At 46.7% G+C, this 19099-nt stretch overlaps 23 non-coding genes across 23 annotated transcripts; 7 read left to right on the top strand and 16 right to left on the bottom strand.

Moving 5' to 3' along the window:
- Nucleotides 1-260: 260 nt before the first annotated feature.
- Nucleotides 261-423, bottom strand: LOC135003039 (U1 spliceosomal RNA). Its single transcript, XR_010204129.1, has one exon. It is a non-coding gene; the product is annotated as a U1 spliceosomal RNA (small nuclear RNA).
- Nucleotides 424-575: 152 nt separating this feature from the next.
- On the bottom strand, nt 576-739 carry LOC135003029 (U1 spliceosomal RNA). The gene has a single exon (XR_010204118.1). It is a non-coding gene; the product is annotated as a U1 spliceosomal RNA (small nuclear RNA).
- Nucleotides 740-1413: 674 nt separating this feature from the next.
- Nucleotides 1414-1576, bottom strand: LOC135003045 (U1 spliceosomal RNA). The gene has a single exon (XR_010204132.1). It is a non-coding gene; the product is annotated as a U1 spliceosomal RNA (small nuclear RNA).
- A 152-nt stretch (nt 1577-1728) lies between these two features.
- On the bottom strand, nt 1729-1892 carry LOC135003028 (U1 spliceosomal RNA). The gene has a single exon (XR_010204117.1). It is a non-coding gene; the product is annotated as a U1 spliceosomal RNA (small nuclear RNA).
- A 673-nt stretch (nt 1893-2565) lies between these two features.
- Nucleotides 2566-2728, bottom strand: LOC135003037 (U1 spliceosomal RNA). The gene has a single exon (XR_010204127.1). It is a non-coding gene; the product is annotated as a U1 spliceosomal RNA (small nuclear RNA).
- A 149-nt stretch (nt 2729-2877) lies between these two features.
- LOC135003042 (U1 spliceosomal RNA) lies at nt 2878-3042 on the bottom strand. The gene has a single exon (XR_010204130.1). It is a non-coding gene; the product is annotated as a U1 spliceosomal RNA (small nuclear RNA).
- Nucleotides 3043-3712: 670 nt separating this feature from the next.
- LOC135003033 (U1 spliceosomal RNA) lies at nt 3713-3875 on the bottom strand. The gene has a single exon (XR_010204122.1). It is a non-coding gene; the product is annotated as a U1 spliceosomal RNA (small nuclear RNA).
- Nucleotides 3876-4027: 152 nt separating this feature from the next.
- Nucleotides 4028-4191, bottom strand: LOC135003027 (U1 spliceosomal RNA). Its single transcript, XR_010204116.1, has one exon. It is a non-coding gene; the product is annotated as a U1 spliceosomal RNA (small nuclear RNA).
- A 972-nt stretch (nt 4192-5163) lies between these two features.
- On the bottom strand, nt 5164-5327 carry LOC135003035 (U1 spliceosomal RNA). The gene has a single exon (XR_010204125.1). It is a non-coding gene; the product is annotated as a U1 spliceosomal RNA (small nuclear RNA).
- A 674-nt stretch (nt 5328-6001) lies between these two features.
- Nucleotides 6002-6164, bottom strand: LOC135003055 (U1 spliceosomal RNA). The gene has a single exon (XR_010204140.1). It is a non-coding gene; the product is annotated as a U1 spliceosomal RNA (small nuclear RNA).
- Nucleotides 6165-6316: 152 nt separating this feature from the next.
- LOC135003022 (U1 spliceosomal RNA) lies at nt 6317-6480 on the bottom strand. Its single transcript, XR_010204111.1, has one exon. It is a non-coding gene; the product is annotated as a U1 spliceosomal RNA (small nuclear RNA).
- A 670-nt stretch (nt 6481-7150) lies between these two features.
- Nucleotides 7151-7313, bottom strand: LOC135003034 (U1 spliceosomal RNA). The gene has a single exon (XR_010204124.1). It is a non-coding gene; the product is annotated as a U1 spliceosomal RNA (small nuclear RNA).
- A 152-nt stretch (nt 7314-7465) lies between these two features.
- On the bottom strand, nt 7466-7629 carry LOC135003024 (U1 spliceosomal RNA). The gene has a single exon (XR_010204113.1). It is a non-coding gene; the product is annotated as a U1 spliceosomal RNA (small nuclear RNA).
- Nucleotides 7630-8303: 674 nt separating this feature from the next.
- Nucleotides 8304-8466, bottom strand: LOC135003048 (U1 spliceosomal RNA). The gene has a single exon (XR_010204135.1). It is a non-coding gene; the product is annotated as a U1 spliceosomal RNA (small nuclear RNA).
- Nucleotides 8467-8618: 152 nt separating this feature from the next.
- Nucleotides 8619-8782, bottom strand: LOC135003021 (U1 spliceosomal RNA). The gene has a single exon (XR_010204110.1). It is a non-coding gene; the product is annotated as a U1 spliceosomal RNA (small nuclear RNA).
- A 144-nt stretch (nt 8783-8926) lies between these two features.
- LOC135003005 (U5 spliceosomal RNA) lies at nt 8927-9042 on the top strand. The gene has a single exon (XR_010204095.1). It is a non-coding gene; the product is annotated as a U5 spliceosomal RNA (small nuclear RNA).
- Nucleotides 9043-9312: 270 nt separating this feature from the next.
- Nucleotides 9313-9429, top strand: LOC135003012 (U5 spliceosomal RNA). The gene has a single exon (XR_010204102.1). It is a non-coding gene; the product is annotated as a U5 spliceosomal RNA (small nuclear RNA).
- Nucleotides 9430-9715: 286 nt separating this feature from the next.
- LOC135003013 (U5 spliceosomal RNA) lies at nt 9716-9828 on the top strand. Its single transcript, XR_010204103.1, has one exon. It is a non-coding gene; the product is annotated as a U5 spliceosomal RNA (small nuclear RNA).
- Nucleotides 9829-14639: 4811 nt separating this feature from the next.
- LOC135003009 (U1 spliceosomal RNA) lies at nt 14640-14802 on the bottom strand. The gene has a single exon (XR_010204099.1). It is a non-coding gene; the product is annotated as a U1 spliceosomal RNA (small nuclear RNA).
- Nucleotides 14803-14946: 144 nt separating this feature from the next.
- On the top strand, nt 14947-15062 carry LOC135003004 (U5 spliceosomal RNA). Its single transcript, XR_010204094.1, has one exon. It is a non-coding gene; the product is annotated as a U5 spliceosomal RNA (small nuclear RNA).
- Nucleotides 15063-15332: 270 nt separating this feature from the next.
- LOC135003007 (U5 spliceosomal RNA) lies at nt 15333-15448 on the top strand. The gene has a single exon (XR_010204097.1). It is a non-coding gene; the product is annotated as a U5 spliceosomal RNA (small nuclear RNA).
- Nucleotides 15449-15734: 286 nt separating this feature from the next.
- On the top strand, nt 15735-15850 carry LOC135003059 (U5 spliceosomal RNA). Its single transcript, XR_010204143.1, has one exon. It is a non-coding gene; the product is annotated as a U5 spliceosomal RNA (small nuclear RNA).
- Nucleotides 15851-16125: 275 nt separating this feature from the next.
- LOC135003011 (U5 spliceosomal RNA) lies at nt 16126-16241 on the top strand. The gene has a single exon (XR_010204101.1). It is a non-coding gene; the product is annotated as a U5 spliceosomal RNA (small nuclear RNA).
- Nucleotides 16242-19099: the final 2858 nt, after the last annotated feature.

Here is a 19099-nt window from a genome sequence, read left to right as displayed (position 1 = left end):
CCCCATCCCATGAAGCATTCAAGCTGATTTCTTGCAGCGGCTGGGCACTGTAACAGCTCCAGAGCTGCTCTGTAAGGCAAGTAAAAGGGTGTGGGCCCTGCAGCACTACCTGTAGTTTGCATTGTGCATTGGAAGGCACAAAGTAAGCAGACGGGAGGAGAAGTCAGGATAGTGCACAAGGGTATAGAAGGGAGGGGCTCAAGAAAAGAGAAGTGGAAACAGACAGCAAACTAGGCTGGAGAGAGACCTGAGACAAAGAGATCTGAATTATACGAGAGCCGACCAGGGGAAACACAAATTATGCAGTCAAGTTTCCCACATTTGGGGAAATTGCAGGGGCAGCACACCCAGAGTGCAATGGGTGAGCCTTGCCCTGGGAGAAGCACCTTCATGATCATAGTATCTCACCTAGCAGGTAAGTAGGAGTTGGGCTAGAGCTGGGGAGGGTCGCTGCTCGGGCACCCCCCTGTCAAGTGAAGGAGATCTAACTGAGGCAGCACAAAGGAACTCTCGAAAGAAGAACAAGGCTAGAGGAAGATCTGAGACAAATAAATCTGACTTTTACCAGAGCTAACCAGAGGAAAGCACAAACACAGTCCACCACTACCACAAATAATGCAGTCGAGTTTCCCACATTTGGGGAAATCACAGGGGTCAGCATACCCAGAGTGCAATGAATGAACCGCACCCTGGGAGAACAATCTTCATAACAATGGTATCTCCTATGCAAAATAAGTATGATTTGGGATATGGCTGGGGAGGGCCGCTGCTCAGGCACATCTCTGTCAAGTAAAGGAGATTCAACTGAGGCAGCACAAGGGAACTCTCATCTGGGGACAACAACTGCAGGGAGAACACATATTTTCAGATGAACATGGGAGGGCAGAAGGCTGCCTAATACTGAAGCACCCCCAAACAACAAACCAAATGCAACAACTAGTGCAAGCATTCCTGGGGGAAGGCCTGCAGCAGATAGATTTGCATATGGTGATGTCATCCAAGCAGTGGGTCAAAGTTGGCTTCAACCCTCGTCTGCATATGAAAAGAGAAAAGGGGCGTGCAGGGCATGGTGGCCTTTTGCGGCACTTGGCTGACCCCTAGTTTGCATTAAACACCTCCACCCTCCTTCGGTGTGGGGCTCATGTTGGCTATGCCCCAGCCCCTGAAGCATTCAAGCTGATTTCTTGCAGCAGCTGGGCACTGTAACAGCTCCAGAGCTGCTCTGTAAGGCAAGTAAAAGGGTGTGGGCCCTGCAGCACTACCTGTAGTTCGCATTGTGCGTTGGAAGGCACAAAGTAAGCAGAAAGGAGGAGAAGTCAGGATAGTGCGCAAGGGCATAGAAGGGAGCGGCTCAAGAAAAGAGAAGTGGAAACAGACAGCAAACTAGGCTGGAGAGAGACCTGAGACAAAGATATCTGAATTATACGAGACCTGACCAGGGGAAACACAAATTATGCAGTCAAGTTTCCCACATTTGGGGAAATCGCAGGAGCAGCACACCCAGAGTGCAATGGGTGAGCCTTGCCCTTGGAGAAGCACCTTCATGATCATAGTATCTCACCTGGCAGGTAAGTAGGAGTTGGGCTAGAGCTGGGGAGGGTCGCTGCTCGGGCACCCCCCTGTCAAGTGAAGGAGATCCAACTGAGGCAGCACAAAGGAACTCTCGAAAGAAGAACAAGGCTAGAGGAAGATCTGAGACAAAGAAATCTGACTTTTACCAGAGCTGACCAGAGGAAAGCACAAACACAGTCCACCACTACCACAAATAATGCAGTCGAGTTTCCCACATTTGGGGAAATCACAGGGGTCAGCATACCCAGAGTGCAATGAATGAACCGCACCCTGGGAGAACAATCTTCATAACAATGGTATCTCCTATGCAAAATAAGTATGATTTGGGATATGGCTGGGGAGGGCCGCTGCTCAGGCACATCTCTGTCAAGTAAAGGAGATTCAACTGAGGCAGCACAAGGGAACTCTCATCTGGGGACAACAACTGCAGGGAGAACACATATTTTCAGATGAACATGGGAGGGCAGAAGGCTGCCTAATACTGAAGCACCCCAAACAACAAACCAAATGCAACAACTAGTGCAAGCATTCCTGGGGGAAGGCCTGCAGCAGATAGATTTGCATATGGTGATGTCATCCAAGCAGTGGGTCAAAGTTGGCTTCAACCCTCGTCTGCATATGAAAAGAGAAAAGGGGCGTGCAGGGCATGGTGGCCTTTTGCAGCACTTGGCTGACCCCTAGTTTGCATTAAACACCTCCACCCTCCTTCGGTGTGGGGCTCATGTTGGCTATGCCCCAGCCCCTGAAGCATTCAAGCTGATTTCTTGCAGCAGCTGGGCACTGTAACAGCTCCAGAGCTGCTCTGTAAGGCAAGTAAAAGGGTGTGGGCCCTGCAGCACTACCTGTAGTTCGCATTGTGCGTTGGAAGGCACAAAGTAAGCAGAAAGGAGGAGAAGTCAGGATAGTGCGCAAGGGCATAGAAGGGAGCGGCTCAAGAAAAGAGAAGTGGAAACAGACAGCAAACTAGGCTGGAGAGAGACCTGAGACAAAGAGATCTGAATTATACGAGACCTGACCAGGGGAAACACAAATTATGCAGTCAAGTTTCCCACATTTGGGGAAATCGCAGGGGCAGCACACCCAGAGTGCAATGGGTGAGCCTTGCCCTGGGAGAAGCACCTTCATGATCATAGTATCTCACCTGGCAGGTAAGTAGGAGTTGGGCTAGAGCTGGGGAGGGTCGCTGCTCGGGCACCCCCCTGTCAAGTGAAGGAGATCCAACTGAGGCAGCACAAGGAAACTCTCGAAAGAAGAACAAGGCTAGAGGAAGATCTGAAACAAAGAAATCTGACTTTTACCAGAGATCAGAGGAAAACACAAACACAGTCCCCCACTACCAACAAATAAAGCAGTCACGTTTCCCACATTTGGGGAAATCACAGGGGTCAGCATACCCAGAATGCAATGAATGAACCTCACCCTGGGAGAGTAATCTTCATGACCATGGTATCTCCTATGCAAAATAAGTATGATTTGGGATAGGGCTGGGGAGGGCCGCTGCTCATGCACATCTCTGTCAAGTAAAGGAGATTCAACTGAGGCAGCACAAGGGAACTCTCATCTGGGGACAACAACTGCAGGGAGAACACATATTTTCAGATGAACATGGGAGGGCAGAAGGCTGCCTAATACTGAAGCACCCCCAAACAACAAACCAAATGCAACAACTAGTGCAAGCATTCCTGGGGGAAGTTCTGCAGAAGACGGATTTGCATACGGTGATGTCATCCAAGCAGTGGGTCAAAGTTGGCTTCAACCCTCATCTGCATATGAAAAGAGAAAAGGGGCGTGCAGGGCATGGCGGCCTTTTGCGGTGCTTGGATGACCCCTAGTTCGCATTAAACACCCCACCCTCCTTTGGTGTGGGGCTCATGTTGGCCATGCCCCATCCCCTGAAGCATTCAAGCTGATTTATTGCAGCAGCTGGGCACTGTAACAGCTCCAGAGCAGCTCTGAACGGCAAGTAAAAGGGTGTGGGCCCTGCAGCACTACCTGTAGTTTGCATTGTGCATTGGAAGGCACAAAGTAAGCAGACGGGAGAAGTCAGGATAGTGCGCAAGGGCATAGAAGGGAGCGGCTCAAGAAAAGAGAAGTTGAAACAGACAGCAAACTAGGCTGGAGAGAGACCTGAGACAAAGAGATCTGAATTATACGAGAGCCGACCAGTGGAAACACAAATTATGCAGTCAAGTTTCCCACATTTGGGGAAATCGCAGGAGCAGCACACCCAGAGTGCAATGGGTGAGCCTTGCCCTGGGAGAAGCACCTACATGATCATAGTATCTCACCTGCCAGGTAAGTAGAAGTTGGGCTAGAGCTGGGGAGGGTCGCTGCTCGGGTACCCCCCTGTCAAGTGAAGGAGATCCAACTGAGGCAGCACAAGGGAACTCTCGAAAGAAGAACAAGGCTAAAGGAAGATCTGAGACAAAGAAATCTGACTTTTACCAGAGCTGACCAGAGGAAAGCACAAACACAGTCCCCCACTACCACAAATAAAGCAGTCGAGTTTCCCACATTTGGGGAAATCACAGGGGTCAGCATACCCAGAATGCAATGAATGAACCTCACCGTGGGAGAACAATCTTCATGACCATGGTATCTCCTATGCAAAATAAGTATGATTTGGGATAGGGCTGGGGAGGGCCGCTGCTCAGGCACATCTCTGTCAAGTAAAGGAGATTCAACTGAGGCAGCACAAGGGAACTCTCATCTGGGGACAACAACTGCAGGGAGAACACATATTTTCAGATGAACATGGGAGGGCAGAAGGCTGCCTAATACTGAAGCACCCCCAAACAACAAACCAAATGCATCAACTAGTGCAAGCATTCCTGGGGGTAGGCCTGCAGCAGATGGATTTGCATACGGTGATGTCATCCAAGCAGTGGGTCAAAGTTGGCTTCAACCCTCGTCTGCATATGAAAAGAGAAAAGGGGCGTGCAGGGCATGGCGGCCTTTTGCGGCGCTTGGATGACCCCTAGTTCGCATTAAACACCTCCACCCTCCTTCGGTGTGGGGCTCATGTTGGCTATGCCCCAGCCCCTGAAGCATTCAAGCTGATTTCTTGCAGCAGCTGGGCACTGTAACAGCTCCAGAGCTGCTCTGTACGGCAAGTAAAAGGGTGTGGGCCCTGCAGCACTACCTGTAGTTTGCATTGTGCATTGGAAGGCACAAAGTAAGCAGACAGGAGGAGAAGTCAGGATAGTGCACAAGGGTATAAAAGGGAGGGGCTCATGAAAAAAGAAGTGGAAACAGACAGCAAACTAAGCTGGAGAGAGACCTGAGACAAAGAGATCTGAATTATACGAGAGCCGACCAGGGGAAACACAAATTATGCAGTCAAGCTTCCCACATTTGGGGAAATCAGAGTGCAATGGGTGAGCCTTGCCCTGGGAGAAGCACCTTCATGATCATAGTATCTCACCTGGCAGGTAAGTAGGAGTTGGGCTAGAGCTGGGGAGGGTCGCTACTCGGGCACCCCCCTGTCAAGTGAAAGAGATCCAACTGAGGCAGCACAAGGAAACTCTCGAAAGAAGAACAAGGCTAGAGGAAGATCTGAGACAAATAAATCTGACTTTTACCAGAGCTGACCAGAGGAAAGCACAAACACAGTCCCCCACTACCACAAATAATGCAGTCGAGTTTCCCACATTTGGGGAAATCACAGGGGTCAGCATACCCAGAATGCAATGAATGAACCTCACCCTGGGAGAACAATCTTCATGACCATGGTATCTCCTATGCAAAATAAGTATGATTTGGGATAGGGCTGGGGAGGGCCGCTGCTCAGGCACATCTCTGTCAAGTAAAGGAGATTCAACTGAGGCAGCACAAGGGAACTCTCATCTGGGGACAACAACTGCAGGGAGAACACATATTTTCAGATGAACATGGGAGGGCAGAAGGCTGCCTAATACTGAAGCACCCCCAAACAACAAACCAAATGCAACAACTAGTGCAAGCATTCCTGGGGGAAGGCCTGCAGCAGATGGATTTGCATACGGTGATGTCATCCAAGCAGTGGGTCAAAGTTGGCTTCAACCCTCGTCTGCATATGAAAAGAGAAAAGGGGCGTGCAGGGCATGGCGGCCTTTTGCGGTGCTTGGATGACCCCTAGTTCACATTAAACACCTCCACCCTCCTTCGGTGTGGGGCTCATGTTGGCTGTGCCCCAGCCCCTGAAGCATTCAAGCTGATTTCTTGCAGTAGCTGGGCACTGTAACAGCTCCAGAGCTGCTCTGTACGGCAAGTAAAAGGGTGTGGGCCCTACAGCACTACCTGTAGTTTGCATTGTGCATTGGAAGGCACAAAGTAAGCAGACAGGAGGAGAAGTCAGGATAGTGCACAAGGGTATAAAAGGGAGGGGCTCATGAAAAAAGAAGTGGAAACAGACAGCAAACTAGGCTGGAGAGAGACCTGAGACAAAGAGATCTGAATTATACGAGAGCCGACCAGGGGAAACACAAATTATGCAGTCAAGCTTCCCACATTTGGGGAAATCGCAGGGGCACCACACCCAGAGTGCAATGGGTGAGCCTTGCCCTGGGAGAAGATCCTTCATGATCATAGTATCTCACCTGGCAAGTAAGTAGGAGTTGGGCTAGAGCTGGGGAGGGTCGCTGCTCGGGCACCCCCCTGTCAAGTTAAAGAGATCCAACTGAGGCAGCACAAGGGAACTCTCGAAAGAAGAACAAGGCTAGAGGAAGATCTGAGACAAAGAAATCTGACTTTTACCAGAGCTGTCCAGAGGAAAGCACAAACACAGTCCCCCACTACCACAAATAATGCAGTCGAGTTTCCCACATTTGGGGAAATCACAGGGGTCAGCATACCCAGAATGCAATGAATGAACCTCACCCTGGGAGAACAATCTTCATGACCATGGTATCGCCTATGCAAAATAAGTATGATTTGGGATAGGGTTGGGGAGGGCCGCTGCTCAGGCACATCTCTGTCAAGTAAAGGAGATTCAACTGAGGCAGCACAAGGGAACTCTCATCTGGGGACAACAACTGCAGGGAGAACACATATTTTCAGATAAACATGGGAGGGCAGAAGGCTGCCTAATACTGAAGCACCCCCAAACAACAAACCAAATGCAACAACTAGTACAAGCATTCCTGGGGAAGGCCTGCAGCAGATGGATTTGCATATAGTGATGTCATCCAAGCAGTGGGTCAAAGTTGGCTTCAACCCTCGTCTGCATATGAAAAGAGAAAAGGGGCGTGCAGGGCATGGCGGCCTTTTGCGGCGCTTGGATGACCCCTAGTTCGCATTAAACACCTCCACCCTCCTTCGGTGTGGGGCTCATGTTGGCTATGCCCCAGCCCCTGAAGCATTCAAGCTGATTTCTTGCAGCAGCTGGGCACTGTAACAGCTCCAGAGCTGCTCTGAACGGCAAGTAAAAGGGTGTGGGCCCTGCAGCACTACCTGTAGTTTGCATTGTGCATTGGAAGGCACAAAGTAAGCAGACGGGAGAAGTCAGGATAGTGCGCAAATGCATAGAAGGGAGCGGCTCAAGAAAAGAGAAGTTGAAACAGACAGCAAACTAGGCTGGAGAGAGACCTGAGACAAAGAGATCTGAATTATACGAGAGCCGACCAGGGGAAGCACAAATTATGCAGTCAAGTTTCCCACATTTGGGGAAATCGCAGGAGCAGCACACCCAGAGTGCAATGGGTGAGCCTTGACCTGGGAGAAGCACCTACATGATCATAGTATCTCACCTGCCAGGTAAGTAGAAGTTGGGCTAGAGCTGGGGAGGGTCGCTGCTCGGGTACCCCCCTGTCAAGTGAAGGAGATTCAACTGAGGCAGCACAAGGGAACTCTCGAAAGAAGAACAAGGCTAGAGGAAGATCTGAGACAAAGAAATCTGACTTTTACCAGAGCTGACCAGAGGAAAGCACAAACACAGTCCCCCACTACCACAAATAATGCAGTCGAGTTTCCCACATTTGGGGAAATCACAGGGGTCAGCATACCCAGAATGCAATGAATGAACCTCACCCTGGGAGAACAATCTTCATGACCATGGTATCTCCTATGCAAAATAAGTATGATTTGGGATAGGGCTGGGGAGGGCCGCTGCTCAGGCACATCTCTGTCAAGTAAAGGAGATTCAACTGAGGCAGCACAAGGGAACTCTCATCTGGGGACAACAACTGCAGGGAGAACACATATTTTCAGATGAACATGGGAGGGCAGAAGGCTGCCTAATAATGAAGCACCCCCAAACAACAAACCAAATGCAACAACTAGTGCAAGCATTCCTGGGGGAAGGCCTGCAGCAGATGGATTTGCATACGGTGATGTCATCCAAGCAGTGGGTCAAAGTTGGCTTCAACCCTCGTCTGCATATGAAAAGAGAAAAGGGGCGTGCAGGGCATAGCGGCCTTTTGCGGCGCTTGGATGACCCCTAGTTCGCATTAAACACCTCCACCCTCCTTCGGTGTGGGGCTCATGTTGGCTATGCCCCAGCCCCTGAAGCATTCAAGCTGATTTCTTGCAGCAGCTGGGCACTGTAACAGCTCCAGAGCTGCTCTGTACGGCAAGTAAAAGGGTGTGGGCCCTGCAGCACTACCTGTAGTTTGCATTGTGCATTGGAAGGCACAAAATAAGCAGACAAGAGGAGAAGTCAGGATAGTGCACAAGGGTATAAAAGGAAGGGGCTCATGAAAAAAGAAGTGGAAACAGACAGCAAACTAGGCTGGAGAGAGACCTGAGACAAAGAGATCTGAATTATACGAGAGCCGACCAGGGGAAACACAAATTATGCAGTCAAGCTTCCCACATTTGGGGAAATCGCAGGGGCACCACACCCAGAGTGCAATGGGTGAGCCTTGCCCTGGGAGAAGCACCTTCATGATCATAGTATCTCACCTGGCAGGTAAGTAGGAGTTGGGCTAGAGCTGGGGAGGGTCGCTACTCGGGCACCCCCCTGTCAAGTGAAAGAGATCCAACTGAGGCAGCACAAGGGAACTCTCGAAAGAAGAACAAGGCTAGAGGAAGATCTGAGACAAATAAATCTGACTTTTACCAGAGCTGACCAGAGGAAAGCACAAACACAGTCCCCCACTACCACAAATAATGCAGTCGAGTTTCCCACATTTGGGGAAATCACAGGGGTCAGCATACCCAGAATGCAATGAATGAACCTCACCCTGGGAGAACAATCTTCATGACCATGGTATCGCCTATGCAAAATAAGTATGATTTGGGATAGGGCTGGGGAGGGCCGCTGCTCAGGCACATCTCTGTCAAGTAAAGGAGATTCAGCTGAGGCAGCACAAGGGAACTCTCATCTGGGGACAACAACTGCAGGGAGAACACATATTTTCAGATAAAAATCTTGGTCATGCTCTGGTTTCTCTTCAGAACGAACAAATCTTTCGCCTCTTACTAAAGATTTCCGTGTAGAGGAGCAAAACCGAGTTTTATCTCAATTTTTGCATGCCCCATCTTTTTGGGGTTTCTTTTACCGGTTTAAAGATAGAATGAGTGTGCTTTAATGTAAGCTCATTTGCATAGAAATGACAGTAAATGTTTATTTATGTTCAAACAGAACTTTCTTGACCATGCTACTTGCTTTAAAGATCTGGGAGCACATGGAATACAGTACAAACCATGCTTATAGCAAGGAGAAGCCAGGTGAGAAATCTGCTTTCTTTCAAATTGGGCGCTCACTTTGATCTGAATGAGGACTGCTGGCACAGCACTCAGGCGACAGGTGGAATCTTGGTCATGCTCTGGTTTCTCTTCAGAACGAACAAATCTTTCGCCTTTTATTAAAGATTATCCGTGGAGAGGAGCAAAACTGAGTTTTATCTCAATTTTTGCATGCCCCATATTATTGGGGTTTCTTTTATCAGTTTAAAGACAGAACGAGTGTGCTTTCTTGTTAGCTTTAATGTAAGTTTATTTGCATAACAATGACAATAAATGTCTGTTTCTTTTCAAGCAGAACTTTCTTGACCATACTAATTGCTTGAAAGATCTGGGAGCACATGGAAAAGAGTACAAACCATGTTTATAGCAAGGGGAAGCCTGGTGAGAAATCTGCTTTCTTTCTTTCAAATTGGGTGCTCACTTTGAGCTGAATGAGGACTGCTGGCATGGCACTCAGGCGACAGGTGGAATCTTGGTCATGCTCTGGTTTCTCTTCAGAACGAACAAATCTTTCGCCTTTTACTAAAGATTTCCGTGGAGAGGAGCAAAACTGAGTTTTATCTCAATTTTTGCATGCCCCATATCATACCTCCCAACTGTCCCGATTTTCGCGGGACAGTCCCGTTTTTTGGGGACTGTCCCGCTGTCCCACCTGCGGGCCGCAGTGTCCCGCGGTGGGGAGGACAGTTGGGAGGCTCTGTCTGTCGCTGCCCTGCTTAGCAGAGCAGCGGTGAATAGTCGCTGTGCGCACAGCGTCTATTCACTGAAGTCAGAGGGAGAGGTGGCATGCCAGCGGCTCACAGAGCGCTGGGCATGCCCCCTCAGTGCCGAAAACGGGGGCGTGACTCGCGATCGCGGGTCCTCCCGCGAAGCCATGCCCCTTTTTACTTAGGCCACGCCCTTTTTGGGAGCGCGTGCGACTTCGCCGCGCGTGTGTCCCTCTTTGCGAGCCGACAAAGTTGGGAGGTATGCCCATATTATTGGGGTTTCTTTTATCAGTTTAAAGACAGAACGAGTGTGCTTTCTGGTTAGCTTTAATGTAAGTTTATTTGCATAACAATGACAGTAAATGTTTGTTTCTTTTCAAACAGAACTTTCTTGACCATGCTACTTGCTTGAAAGATCTGGGAGCACATGGAAAACAGTACAAACCATGCAGTATCACAAGAGCCTTTATTTGATCTTTCATGAAGATAGAGCAGAATTGAGGACACGTCAACAATTTCTGCCGAAGGTGGTTCATCTTTCCACATGGTACCTTTGGCCACTGACACCTTCGTTGAGTCAAAGTCTCTGGCTGTGGTCAGAACTTTGAAAATTTATGTCACCAGAACGGTTCAGATTAGGAAAACAGAGGCTCTGTTTGTCCTGTATGCTCCCAACAGGATTGGGTGTCCTGCTTCCATGTAGACCATTATGCGCTGGATCTGTGGTAAGATTCAGCATGCTCATTCCATGGCAGGATTGCCGTTACTGAATTAGGTGAAGACCCATTCTACTAGAAAGGTGGGTTCATCCTGGGCAGCTGGTCGGGGAGTCTCGGCATTGCAACTTTGCCGAGCAGCTATTTAGTAAACACTTTTGCTAAGTTTTACAAGTTTGATACCTTGGCCGATGATAACTTCAAGTTGGGTCATTCGGTGCTGCAGAGTCGTACGCACTCTTCCACCCGTTCAAGAGCTTTGGTATAACCCCATGGTTCTTAATGTGACCCCAGCATCCTCTAGGTCGTATGAGAAAATAGGATTTTAATACCTACCGGTAAATCCTTTTCTCTTAGTCTGTAGAGGATGCTGGGCACCCGTCCCAGTCCATACTGTGTCTGCAGTTATTACTTGTGGTTATACACATGTTGTGTTATGGTTCTGGTCAGCTTTTTGCTGCAATTATTCATGCCGTTGGCTTGTGTTCTGTTGAATGCCACGTTCTGCGGCATGCTTAAGGTGTGAGCTGGTAAGATGCTCACCTTAGTTTAACAATAAATCCTTTCCTCGAAATGTCCGTCTCCATGGGCACAGTTCCTATAACTGGAGTCTGGAGGAGGGGCATAGAGGGAGGAGCCAGTTCACACCCTTTGATAGTCTTAAAGTGCCCATGTCTCTTGCGGATCCCGTCTATACCCCATGGTTCCTAATGTGACCCCAGCATCCTCTACGGACTAAGAGAAAAGGATGCCCTTGCGCACTATCCTGACTTCTCCTCCCGTCTGCTTACTTTGTGCCTTCCAACGCACAATGCAAACTACAGGTGGTGCTGCAGGGCCCACACCCTTTTACTTGCCTTACAGAACAGCTCTGGAGCTGTTACAGTGCCCAGCTGCTGCAAGAAATCAGCTTGAATGCTTCAGGGGATGGGGCATGGCCAACATGAGCCCACACCAAAGGAGGGTGGGGGTGTTTAATGAGAACTAGGGGTCATCCAAGCACTGCAAAAGGCCGCCATGCCCTGCACGCCCCTTTTCTCTTTTCATATGCAGATGAGGGTTCCAGCCAACTTTGGCCCACTGCTTGAATAACATCACTGTATGCAAATCCGTCTGCTGCAGACCTTCCCCCAGGAAGGCTTGTACTAGATGTTGCATATGGTTTGATATTTGATGGTGCTTCAGTATTAGGCAGCCTTCCGCCCTCCCATGTTCATCTGAAAAGATGTGGTCTCCCTGCAGTTGTTGTCCCCAGACGAGAGTTCCCTTGTGCTTCCTCAGTTGAATCTCCTTAACTTGACGGGGGAGGGGCTGCCCGAGCAGCCACCCTCCCCAGCCCTATCCCAACTCATACTTATTTTGCATATGAGATCTCTTGATCATGAAGATTGTTCTCACAGGGTGAGGTTCATCCATTATATTTTAAAATAGGAAGGTACAAATTACATATTTGAATTGCATTTATGTGCTGGATTCAAATGTCCCCCCCCCCCTTCCTTTCTCAATTGTGCCCGTCAGCAGCTATTCTAAGGTTGCTGCCAATGGGTGTGACACATTAATTTCTTCTGTGGGGTACACTGGACTCCACAAGGATTCACATTGGGGTGTAGAGTAGGATCTTGATCTGAGGCACCAACCGGCTCAAAGCTTTTGACTGTTCCCAAGATGCTCAGTGCATTCTCCTCTATAACCCCGCTTCCATGAACAGGGAGCTCAGTTTGTAGTTGGTGCCTTCAGTAGCAGGCCACTTAACAGGGGCCTGCCTCAGGCAGCCTATTCTTAGCTATAAATTTTGACAAGAAAAGAAGAACTTGTTTTATGAGAATCTACAAGGGCTGCAGCAGGCTAGGTCTAATAGACATCTTTACTGCAGCTTCATCACTCCCAGCGGCGCTGTATACTCCCGTGCCCTGGTTGCTGGGTCACTGCAGCGGAGGGTCCGGTTTCATCCTAAGGTCAGTCACACACACACCACCCTTCCGGATCACGAGGCCGCTGATGAAGGGGAGCGTGGCCGTAGGGGGTGGACCGTGTGCGCACTGGCGTGGACACTGATTACTGGGCAGCCGCTCCACTAGCCACCAGGTACAGTTAAGGAGCACAGGTCTGGGGGTTTTTCTCCTATATTAACCCAATTTTGTACTGCCCGCAGCGCATTGTGATAGGTAATAGGGCCTGATTCAGGTTGGATTGCAATCACAATAAGCGATCCAACTGCAAAAATTGCTAAGAGCATACGCATGTGCCTGCATTTTCTGCGGCACCCCGCAGAGAATGCGATCGCCTCTGCCTGTCAATCGGGGCGGGGGGGGATAGGTGGGTCAGCAACACTCCATTTCCAAGTCAGGGATGGAGCGGTGCGGGGGCAAGGCTTCAAAATGGGGTCTGCAACGGAGTAGACACAGGGGGCGTGGTCACAGCGGCTGTATGACATCACATTCAGCCGCTGTGATCACAAAAATGGTGGCGGCTTCCTGCGCGCACATACAGTCTGCACCAGCAGGAGGCTACACCATTTTTTATGATCACGCTGAACTGCAGTGCGACTGCAATTACAGCATGGTCAAGAAGGGAGGCGTCATGCTGGGTGGCCATGCCCTTTCACTGTGCAGGAGCCAGCACCGCTCACACACTAGTCCCCGGGTGCAGCCCCCAACCCCCGGGACACCCGGAGCAACAAAATGTAGATTCAGGCCACCAGGCCATGCCCCTACCTATGAAACCATGCCTCCTTTTTACCATTGCGCTGCTTATCTGCGCGCACTGCATTACAATCTCCCTCGCCACCTCTCTGGGTGTCACCAGTGATAGTGACACCTCTGCCATGCTTGTAGCAGCTGGTCCTAAGATCTACGCCTCAAGCCCTGAGTGTTTGCCCTTGTGACTTGTTGATCATCATAGCGAAGCAGATGCTTACAGAAAACTGCAGGGGCTTAGATTGAAAATAAAAAAATTGATTGGTTTAACGTAGAGAGGAGCGGGTTCGGTTCTCCGAGAACCGAATTCCCCACGAACTCCACGTTGTTTACACTGGTCCGAGGCAGGCTCGGTTGTTCCCGCCTGACTCGCAAAACCTGAACAAGGGAAAATGTCATCATCCCGCTGTCGGATTCTCGCGAGATTCGGATTCCATATAAAGAGCTGCGCGTTGCCGCCATTTTTACTCGTGCATTGAAGAGAGAGCGGAATGGACGTGGCTATGTTCTCTCAGTGGAAATCTCAATATCAGTGCTCAGTATCAGTGGTTACTTATTGCTGCTCAGTAATACTAGTAGTGTGTCTCTCCTGCTCAGTGTCAGTTCTCAGTAGTATCCTCATCAGTGCTCAGTATCACTGCTCATTGTCTTGTGCTGCATTGTGGTGCTCAGCATACTACAGTACATTACTAATAGTCCAGTGCTGCATCTTGCTGCTCAGTGTCAGTTCTAGTATCCTCATCAGTGCTCACTATCACTGTTCATTGCATTTTGGTTTTCTGTATACTACAGTAACATAGTAATATAGTAACATATAGTAACATAGTTTTTGAGGTTGAATAGAGGCAAATTGCCCATCGTGTTCAACCTGTTTTAAGTTGTGATGATTCTACATACTTGCTGAATAATGTTTTATGACTAGTTAGCTACTATAACTCATGTTACCCCCGGATTAACCATGTTGATATTTTAAGTATTATAACCTTAGATAGCTTTTTCATTCAGAAATGTATCCATTCCTTTTTTAAATCCAATTACAGAGTCCGCCATTACCACCTTCCCTGGCAGGGAATTCCACATCCTGATTGCCCTAACAGTGAAGATCATAGTATCTCACCTGGCAGGTAAGTAGGAGTTGGGCTAGAGCTGTGGAGGATTGCTGCTCGGGCACCCCCTGTCAAGTGAAGGAGATCCAACTGAGGCAGCACAAGGGAACTCTCGAAAGAAGAACAAGGCTAGAGGAAGATCTGAGACAAAGAAATCTGACTTTTACCAGAGCTGACCAGAGGAAAGCACAAACACAGTCCCCCACTACCACAAATAATGCAGTCGAGTTTCCCACATTGGGGAAATCACAGGGGTCAGCATACCCAGAATGCAATGAATGAACCTCACCCTGGGAGAACAATCTTCATGACCATGGTATCTCCTATGCAAAATAAGTATGATTTGGGATAGGGCTGGGGAGGGCCGCTGCTCAGGCACATCTCTGTCAAGTAAAGGAGATTCAACTGAGGCAGCACAAGGGAACTCTCATCTGGGGACAACAACTGCAGGGAGAACACATATTTTCAGATGAAAATCTTGGTCATGCTCTGGTTTCTCTTCAGAACGAACAAATCTTTCGCCTTTTACTAAAGATTTCCGTGGAGAGGAGCAAAACTGAGTTTTACCTCAATTTTTGCATGCCCCATCTTTTTGGATTTTCTTTTATCGGTTTAAAGATAGAATGAGTGTGCTTTAATGAAAGCTCATTTGCATAGAAATTACAGTAAATGTTTGTTTCTTTTCAAACAGAACTTTCTTGACCATGCTACTTGCTTGAAAGATCTGGGAGCACATGGAATACAGTACAAACCATGCTTATAGCAAGGAGAAGCCAGGTGAGAAATCTGCTTTCTTTCAAATTGGGCGCTCACTTTGATCTGAATGAGGACTGCTGGCATGGCACTCAGGCGACAGGTGGAATCTTGGTCATGCTCTGGTTTCTCTTCAGAATGAACAAATCTTTCGCCATTTATTAAAGATTTCCGTGGAGAGGAGCAAAACTGAGTTTTATCTCAATTTTTGCATGCCCCATATTATTGGGGTTTCTTTTATCAGTTTAAGGACAGAATGAGTGTGCTTTCTTGTTGGCTTTAATGTAAGTTTATTTGTATAACAATGACAGTAAATGTCTGTTTCTTTTCAAACAGAACTTTCTTGACCATGCTACTTGCTTGAAAGATCTGGGAGCACATGGAAAAGAGTACAAACCATGCTTATAGCAAGGGGAAGCCTGGTGAGAAATCTGCTTTCTTTCTTTCAAATTGGGTGCTCACTTTGAGCTGAATGAGGACTGCTGGCATGGCACTCAGGCGACAGGTGGAATCTTGGTCATGCTCTGGTTTCTCTTCAGAACGAACAAATCTTTCGCCTTTTACTAAAGATTTCCGTGGAGAGGAGCAAAACTGAGTTTTATCTCAAATTTTGCATTCCCCATCTTATTGGGGTTTAATTTTATCTGTTTAAAGATAGAACGAGTGTGCTTTAATGTAAGCTCATTTGCATAGAAATGACAGTAAATGTTTGTTTCTTTTCAAACAGAACTTTCTTGACTATACTAATTGCTTGAAAGATCTGGGAACACATGGAAAAGAGTACAAACCATGTTTATAGCTAGGGGAAGCCTGGTGAGAAATCTGCTATCTTTCTTTCAAATTGGGTGCTCACTTTGAGCTCAATGAGAACTGCTGGCATGGCACTCAGGCGACAGGTGGAATCTTGGTCATGCTCTGGTTTCTCTTCAGAACTAACAAATATTTCGCCTTTTATTAAAGATTTCCGTGGAGAGGAGCAAAACTGAGTTTTATCTCAATTTTTGCATGCCCCATATTATTGGGGTTTCTTTTATCAGTTTAAAGACAGAACGAGTGTGCTTTCTTGTTAGCTTTAATGTAAGTTGCCATAGATGCAGTGAAACACACGTGTAGGGCACGGCGTGTCCGCGTGTATTTGACTCATGTGAAATGTTATAAAACAAAAATATATGATTATGATGTTAGCTGTTAGTCTCCACTAATAGGGAATAGAAGCTGAGCTATAAGAAAGGAATACACTAGATATGATGTCACTTAGCAGATACAATGTCTAAAGTGCATACAGATAGCTACTAATAACTCTTGATAAGAAAGTATATCAGTGTGGGTATATTTATATGATGGGATATTGGGACTAGTGAATATATATCACTCCTGCTGTCCAGATTGGCAATAACCAGACAATTATGATAAGAGTAGAGATGTCACATGGGCTGCTATAGATATTAATTTAATGCTGTATGTGTCATTTGTTACAAATGGATACATTTTCTATGAGTCAGCCTAGCAGCTGCATGTTCTAACAGAACACTATCCTCACACAGAATCTGCTAACCTTGAGATAACTAAATGACAGTGTGTAACAGTCTCTTTACTATAAGACTGTTACAAAGTAATATATATATTTGAAGTCAGTCTAGCAGCTGTGTGTTCCAGCAGTTTATAAGACAAAGAAAATCTCCTATTGTGGAATCTAGACACATGGGACTGCTGGCCTGTGTCATACTATTTCTATGTAATACCAGTAACATGTATATAACTGTTACATAATTGTTACAAATGGATAAATCTTTGAGTCAGCCTAGCAGCTGCATGTCCTAACAGGACACCATAAATCCTTTACAGTGTAACAAATTGATTGGTAACACTTAAAGGCTGGAGAGCAGTTATATGCCTTACTAGCATACTCAATATACCACATTATTACACCAGTTACCACGATTATTGACAGCGCATTTGATATATTATATTACCCTCACACTGAGTCTGTTTACCTTTAGATAACTAAGTGACCGAATATGTAACAGTTTCTCTATCATAAGACTGTTACAAAGTGAGATAGATATATTTGGAAGTCAGTCAAACAGCTGTGTGTTTCAGCGGTTTATAAGAAAATTCCTCATTGTGGAATCTGGACCACTAAGGGTTATTATATATATAGCACATGGAATTGCCACATCTCCCTATATGATAATTTCTTTACACTGTAACATAATAAGAATTAACTCTTTAACAGTGTAAATAGAGAGTAATGAATCTCTGACACATGGAATATATTATTTCTTAGATGAATTGGATAAACCATTATGACAGACACTTTGCTTCCTAATAAGAATTGAGGTGGCTATACCTCTAAGGAAAGCATTATTGCCTACGCCTAGATCAGATTAAATAAGATCTGGCTGAATATATGAAGGAAGGTTGCTATTTATATGAGAATTGGAATTGCTATATTCCTTAAGGCAACCCCACCGATTGATATATGTTGTCAATTAAGTATATCTGAACGGCTATATCTGGACCAGATTTAATAAGATCTGGCTGATTATATGAAGGAGGGCTGCTATTTATATTGGAATTGCCATATTCCTTAAGGCAACCGCACCTGTTGGTATATCTCGCCAATTAACTATATCTAAACAGCTAAATTAAAGCTATTCATCATTTTTTTAGTTTGGATATTAATAAATATGATCTTTCCATGATGCATAGAGATTTCCCTATCAAGTGATTCCTTATCCGATATAGAAAGCTATCCCCCTGTGGTATTGAATTTAGGAATATAGTCTTAGGGGACACAGAGAAATAAGTGATCCCCATCTACCTAAGCACCCCACAAATTGGAGGTTAGCTTACCGGTTATACTCAATCACCCCCACAAATTCGCCAATGGGGATGGCTTCCCGGGAGGTAACCCCTATTGAGTGAAGGGAGTTTATAGGATACGACCCAGTGGTACCTGACGACATAGAGACTAACAGCTATTTAATAACATTACGCTAGAAAGTGATTATTAGCAACATATATATCTATATAAACAACCCCGCCAGGGTTGTGCCTTCAAAAATAATCACACACGGACACGCTTTTTAAACCTTTTTTTCACATCTCTTTATTCTTCTTATGCACATGTATGTTAGTTCTGTGATTTTAACCTTTATGTTTCACTGCAGTTTGGGATAATAATATTAATATTTATCCAATTTTAATACATACTTAATAAAGGTTATATTTTATGATTCATTCATTCTGTCCAGTGCGTCAACAGTGCAGATTTCTTCTTGTTTTTTCTCCCAAATTCTATAACAATGACAGTAAATGTTGTTTCTTTTCAAACAGAACTTTCTTGACCATGCTACTTGCTTGAAAGATCTGGGAGCACATGGAAAACAGTACAAACCATGCAGTATCACAAGAGCCTTTATTTGATCTTTCATGAAGATAGAGCAGAATTGAGGACACGTCAACAATTTCTGCCGAAGGTGGTTCATCTTTCCACATGGTGCCTTTGGCCACTGACACCTTCGTTGAGTCAAAGTCTCTGGCTGTGGTCAGAACTTTGAAAATTTATGTCACCAGAACGGTTCAGATTAGGAAAACAGAGGCTCTGTTTGTCCTGTATGCTCCCAACAGGATTGGGTGTCCTGCTTCCATGTAGACCATTATGCGCTGGATCTGTGGTAAGATTCAGCATGCTCATTCCATGGCAGGATTGCCGTTACTGAATTAGGTGAAGACCCATTCTACTAGAAAGGTGGGTTCATCCTGGGCAGCTGGTCGGGGAGTCTCGGCATTGCAACTTTGCCGAGCAGCTATTTAGTAAACACTTTTGCTAAGTTTTACAAGTTTGATACCTTGGCTGATGATAACCTCAAGTTGGGTCA

The sequence above is a fragment of the Pseudophryne corroboree genome, unplaced genomic scaffold, assembly GCF_028390025.1.
Source record: "Pseudophryne corroboree isolate aPseCor3 unplaced genomic scaffold, aPseCor3.hap2 scaffold_1827, whole genome shotgun sequence".
Taxonomy (NCBI): Eukaryota; Metazoa; Chordata; class Amphibia; order Anura; family Myobatrachidae; genus Pseudophryne; species Pseudophryne corroboree.
This window is presented reverse-complemented; position numbering and strand designations above follow the sequence as displayed.